The 6,033-nt window shown below is 43.0% G+C and overlaps 5 non-coding genes across 5 annotated transcripts; all 5 read right to left on the reverse strand.

Moving 5' to 3' along the window:
• Window positions 1-4,122: 4,122 nt before the first annotated feature.
• On the reverse strand, window positions 4,123-4,241 carry LOC129115954 (5S ribosomal RNA). Its single transcript, XR_008533328.1, has one exon. It is a non-coding gene; the product is annotated as a 5S ribosomal RNA (ribosomal RNA).
• A 381-nt stretch (window positions 4,242-4,622) lies between these two features.
• On the reverse strand, window positions 4,623-4,741 carry LOC129115956 (5S ribosomal RNA). Its single transcript, XR_008533329.1, has one exon. It is a non-coding gene; the product is annotated as a 5S ribosomal RNA (ribosomal RNA).
• A 379-nt stretch (window positions 4,742-5,120) lies between these two features.
• On the reverse strand, window positions 5,121-5,239 carry LOC129115957 (5S ribosomal RNA). The gene has a single exon (XR_008533330.1). It is a non-coding gene; the product is annotated as a 5S ribosomal RNA (ribosomal RNA).
• Window positions 5,240-5,618: 379 nt separating this feature from the next.
• On the reverse strand, window positions 5,619-5,737 carry LOC129115958 (5S ribosomal RNA). The gene has a single exon (XR_008533331.1). It is a non-coding gene; the product is annotated as a 5S ribosomal RNA (ribosomal RNA).
• Window positions 5,738-5,885: 148 nt separating this feature from the next.
• Window positions 5,886-6,004, reverse strand: LOC129115959 (5S ribosomal RNA). Its single transcript, XR_008533332.1, has one exon. It is a non-coding gene; the product is annotated as a 5S ribosomal RNA (ribosomal RNA).
• Window positions 6,005-6,033: the final 29 nt, after the last annotated feature.

Here is a 6,033-nt window from a genome sequence, read left to right on the forward strand (position 1 = left end):
CTGCTATCAACGTTTTGTGGGATATCCTCACACCCTTCCCATCCCACAAGAAGTTTGAAGTCAGCTGATTTAATTCGGATAGAACCCATACCGGAAGATCTAGTGCACCCAAAACATACACACATTTGGATAATAATAAGGAATTAACAACTATTACCTTACCTTTTAATTTCAATTTCCTCTGCTTCCATGCATTTAAAGTGTGTTTTATCTTATTTATCACTCCTGTCCAAGTGATATCTCTTGCTTCCTTTTCGTTTGGACCTATGTTTACTCCTAAAACTTTGATGCAGTCTACCACTCTAAATGCAATCCTACTGTCAACCCTATCCCTCTCCTGACCTATACACATTAGTTCCGATTTTTCTATATTCACTTTAGCCCCTGCTGCCCTCCCATATGTTCCCATGTGTTTCATAATTATATTGATGCTGTCCATATTTTCTACTGTTATTGTCATGTCATCCGCATATTGTTGAATTATATTAATTTTTCTCACCTGGTATTTGTATTCCTTTTATATTACTATCCTTTTTTATAAGGACAGCAAAGGGTTCAATAGACATGCTATATAACAGTGCTGATAAAGGACAGCCCTGTCTCACTGACCTCTCCAAAGCAAAGGTGTCTGTCATCAGACCATTACATTTGACCCTACTCTTAGCTTCCTTATACAGCAGCCTGATCCAACTCACTATTCTATCCCCAAACCCAAACTCTTTCATAGTCCGAAACAAGAACTCATGTTCCACTCTATCAAAAGCCTTATTCAAATCTACACTCAACACAATCCCAGACTGTTCTTTCATGTGCCTAACAACGTCCCTAACTGTCCCTATTATATCTGCTATGTCTCTCCCTTCGACACTATATGCCTGTGTCGGTGATATTATTCCTCCCATTACGTTCTTAATCCTATACGCTAAAACCCTTGTTAAGATCTTATAGTCACTATTCAATAAACTAATTGGCCTATAATTCCCTAACTCCAACCTACTCCCCCTATTTTTAAATAATATTGTGATTACCCCAGTAGCCATGGATTCTGGAACCAGTTGTCCCTCCTCCATGCTTTGATATACCATTAGCAGTATGGGTGCCAACACATCAGCAAACTCTTTGTAGAATTCACTGCTCAGGCCATCTGAACCAGGGCTTTTATTGTTTTTTGCATTTTTAATTGCTATTTGTATTTCTTCTACTGTAATCTCTCTGTCACACATGTCTTGCTCGTCTGCCGATATCTTTGCATCCACACCACTCAAGACTTCATCAATACATACTTTTTCTGTATTCCCTTTTTTATACAAGTTTTTATAGAAGCCTTCCACTGTATTCAAGATGCTAACCAAATCATTTACCTTCTCCCCATTTTCATTCTGTAGTTCGTTTATATAATTATTTTCCTGTTTATTTTTTTCCAGGTTTAGAAAGTACGCTGTGCACCTTTCCCCCTCTACAGCATCCTGTACTCTACTCCTTACTATCGCCCCATCACATTTATTTTTCTCACAAACTTTTAGTTGCCTTCTCAACTTCATATAATTTTGTATATTATAATTTCCATCTTTGTCTGCTTTCCCTGCTTCTTCGTTTAATTTATTTTGTATCTCTTTCTCTACCTGATCCATTCTAAAGTTCATTTGCTTGGCATAGTATATGCTTTTCTTTTTAACTTTTTCTTTCAAATTTTCCCACCAAATACAAATATTATCTTTGTTTAATCTGTTCTCTATTTCTTCTTTGATACATTTTGCTATCATCTCTTTATATGAATCCTCTCTTAATAAGCTGTTGTTTAGGCACCACATTCCTCCACCTACATTCCTTATACATACGTCCCTTAACCTCAGCGACAGGATTGCATGATCACTAAGAGTGGTAAAAGTATATTTCACCTCTTTTATTTGGCTGACAATGTTTTCCTTAACTAGAACCAGGTCTATTCTACTCTGTCTAAGGGTCCCCATAACCACCTGCCTCCGCGAAAACACTTTTCGTTCTGCATTTTCCTCCCTCCATACGTCCACCATTTTGTGTTCTGCCATCATGCTTTTCAAAAAGTTTCTTGACCCATCATACCTGTATTTTACATTATTTGAATAATCTAGTCTTGATAATTTTACATTATAGTCACCAACCATCATACAATCTCCCGTGCACAGAACCTCCAAGTCCTCAAAAAAACCTTTTCTCAGTTCCTCCACGTTTGGTGCATATATATTGATTAATTTGTATGCGTTTTTATTGTGGACAAATTCTATCGCTATCACACGTCCATTCCCTCCACAAAAGGTTTGCTTGACACCACTAACAGACCTCTCCCTGACAAGGATTGCCACTCCACATGCCTTCGCACTTCCATTGTCTATAAATATGGGCCCTTTCCAAAGTTTTCCAAGGGTTTTCACAAGTTCATTATCCCAATGCGTTTCTTGAAGGCACAATATGTCAGATTTACAGAGTTCAATCGTTCTTTCTATTTTGATCCTGTTCCTTAGGCCGTTTGCATTTAAGGATGTTATTATGACCATAGTAATGGTAAAAAGAAAAACACAGCTTTCCATAGATGCTCGATGGGTCATACCTTCCGCTCTTTTGGCTCCCTTTTGTCCCTCTTTTTGATCATTCTCTTCCTGCTGGCTTTCACCGCATCGTAGTCCATCGACTCTCCTTCCTCCGATGCTCTCGTCTCTATCACCTCCATCCTCGAATCGTCTGGCTCCTTAGGTGAAGCAGTCGCAGCAGCAGCCCCGCCGTCCCGTGGAGCCTCACTGCAATCCGGGGCCTCCACCTCTCCTGGTCGGCCGCCTCTTTGTTCACTCGCCCGGGCTGAGGGTGTTTTGGGCGCTGTGCTAGCGCCTTCCTCCATACTTTGCCCGGATGCTCCTCCCGTCATGCGACCCGTCTCACCGGACACTCCATCCGCACTGCTGCCGATGGTGGATGGGGTCATTTCACCCCCGCTGGCAGCTCCGGTGTCCTCATCCTGCTGTCGCTGATCCTCCTCGGACCGGGAAGCGCGCTCGCCGCCGCCGGCTGGCTCCGCGTCCACCGTCCTCTCCTCTCCGCGTCTCCCCCCCTGCAAGTCACACTCCCTAGCATAGTGTCCCTGGCGCTTGCATTTATAACAGGTGAAGTCTGGGCATTCTCTTAAAATATGTCCTGGCTGGATGCACAGCCTGCAGACCTTCACCTGCCTGTCATGAATTACACGGAAGTACTCCCCTCCGTCTAGTGTCTCGAACTTTGTTGAGTAGGGCAGTGACTGTACAAGTTCAGTGAATTGTACTTTACAGAACCTTGTCCCGTCCACCACGTCTGTCCCAGGCCATTTCTTTCTTTTGATGGGCGAAATCGCCCTCACGCCCCACGTTGTGAGTTTCTGCCTAATTTCAGCGTCAGTGATATAAGATGGCAAGTTTAGAAATGAAACAACCATTTCATTGCTGCGAACTTCTTTGGCAGTCACCCGAGTGTTTTTGATTTTGAAACCATCTAATAACCTTGTCTTGCCCTTTCCCTCCTGCATGGTGATCTCGTAAATGTTCTTACTTTTGACCCTGCATGCCAGAACAATCCCGCACTTTTCCTTGATTCCCCGCAACAGTTCCATCATGGTTATGTAATCTTCACCGACCAGCTCCACAATCAAGGTCAGCTCCTTTTTATAGCCACAATCACCCTCACTTTCTCCCTGTCTCTCTTTATCTCTCCTACTATTCGCCATGCTTTCTTTCTCAATAGGCCTACTAACGGAATTGATCTCCTGTGTTATTCCTTTCTCGCTGTCTTCAATATGTCCAGAATCATTCTCCCGTTCTACATGTGTCAAACTGTTCTTAACTTCCATGTTTTCATTCACAAAGTTTTTCCAGCAGCCATTTTGTCAGTCCAGAAAAAAAATTGATAAAAACTCCCTCAAACAGCCAGGCTGTTGGGGTGAGTTAAACCTGAAGACACTTTCTTCAAACCAGTATCAATATCTCAATCAAAAAGAAAAAAAGAAATTAACAACTTATCCACAAAAACCTCAGTTTTTTGAAAGACTAGACTCAGCTCAAGCCAAACAATTCACTCCTCACTTCACTTCCTCAAAGGGGCGTGTTCAGGAGTGAAAAAAGCTTACAGCACCTGGTATTCCCAGGCGGTCTCCCATCCAAGTACTGACCAGGCCCGACCCTGCTTAGCTTCCGAGATCAGACGAGATCGGGCGTGTTCAGGGTGGTATGGCCGTAAGCAAATATCGTGCCTACCAAAGGGCCTTTTAAAGATACTATATCACCACGCTTTGCTCTTTCGTCTATACAGGGAGCGCCTGCAGATTTCCAGACAAACTCACAGCTTTTAAATGTCAAATCAGAATGTACAAAGTGGCTATAAAGGTTCACAATTGTAGTGCAGTAAAAAGATTAATATTTACTGTTGAAATGTAGAATACGTTAGCATAAAATTGAAAAGAAAATGATCGATGAGCTTAGGAATGATGAAAGCCATCATTTAACTGGATTTGTGTCATTTCTATACCGGCAAGTCATGATCTAGCTATATCCTTCCCACCCTGTCGGTGTCCACTGAAAAAGCAGCAGCGCCCTCTGCTTTTTGTAAAGAGGAGTGAAAAAAGCTTACAGCACCTGGTATTCCCAGGCGGTCTCCCATCCAAGTACTGACCAGGCCCGACCCTGCTTAGCTTCCGAGATCAGACGAGATCGGGCGTGTTCAGGGTGGTATGGCCGTAAGCAAATATCGTGCCTACCAAAGGTCCTTTTAAAGATACTATATCACCACGCTTTGCTCTTTCGTCTATACAGGGAGCGCCTGCAGATTGCCAGACACACTCACAGCTTTTAAATGTCAAATCAGAATGTACAAAGTGGCTATAAGGATCACAAATGTAGTGCAGTAAAAAGATTAATATTTACTGTTGAAATGTAGAATACGTTAGCATAAAATTGAAAAGAAAATGATCGATGAGCTTAGGAATGATGAAAGCCATCATTTAACTGGATTTGTGTCATTTCTATACCGGCAAGTCATGATCTAGCTATTTCCTTCCCACCCTGTCGGTGTCCACTGAAAAAGCAGCAGCGCCCTCTGCTTTTTGTAAAGAGGAGTGAAAAAGCTTACAGCACCTGGTATTCCCAGGCGGTCTCCCATCCAAGTACTGACCAGGCCCGACCCTGCTTAGCTTCCGAGATCAGACGAGATCGGGCGTGTTCAGGGTGGTATGGCCGTAAGCAAATATTGTGCCTACCAAAGGTCCTTTTAAAGATACTATATCACCACGCTTTGCTCTTTCGTCTATACAGGGAGCGCCTGCAGATTGCCAGACACACTCACAGCTTTTAAATGTCAAATCAGAATGTACAAAGTGGCTATAAGGATCACAAATGTAGTGCAGTAAAAAGATTAATATTTACTGTTGAAATGTAGAATACGTTAGCATAAAATTGAAAAGAAAATGATCGATGAGCTTAGGAATGATGAAAGCCATCATTTAACTGGATTTGTGTCATTTCTATACCGGCAAGTCATGATCTAGCTATTTCCTTCCCACCCTGTCGGTGTCCACTGAAAAAGCAGCAGCGCCCTCTGCTTTTTGTAAAGAGGAGTGAAAAAGCTTACAGCACCTGGTATTCCCAGGCGGTCTCCCATCCAAGTACTGACCAGGCCCGACCCTGCTTAGCTTCCGAGATCAGACGAGATCGGGCGTGTTCAGGGTGGTATGGCCGTAAGCAAATATCGTGCCTACCAAAGGGCCTTTTAAAGATACTATATCACCACGCTTTGCTCTTTCGTCTATACAGGGAGCGCCTGCAGATTGCCAGACACACTCACAGCTTTTAAATGTCAAATCAGAATGTACAAAGTGGCTATAAGGTAAAAGCTTACAGCACCTGGTATTCCCAGGCGGTCTCCCATCCAAGTACTGACCAGGCCCGACCCTGCTTAGCTTCCGAGATCAGACGAGATCGGGCGTGTTCAGGGTGGTATGGCCGTAAGCAAATATTGTGCCTACCAAAGGGCCTTTTA

This window comes from Anoplopoma fimbria, unplaced genomic scaffold (assembly GCF_027596085.1).
Source record: "Anoplopoma fimbria isolate UVic2021 breed Golden Eagle Sablefish unplaced genomic scaffold, Afim_UVic_2022 Un_contig_7763_pilon_pilon, whole genome shotgun sequence".
NCBI lineage: Eukaryota > Metazoa > Chordata > Actinopteri > Perciformes > Anoplopomatidae > Anoplopoma > Anoplopoma fimbria.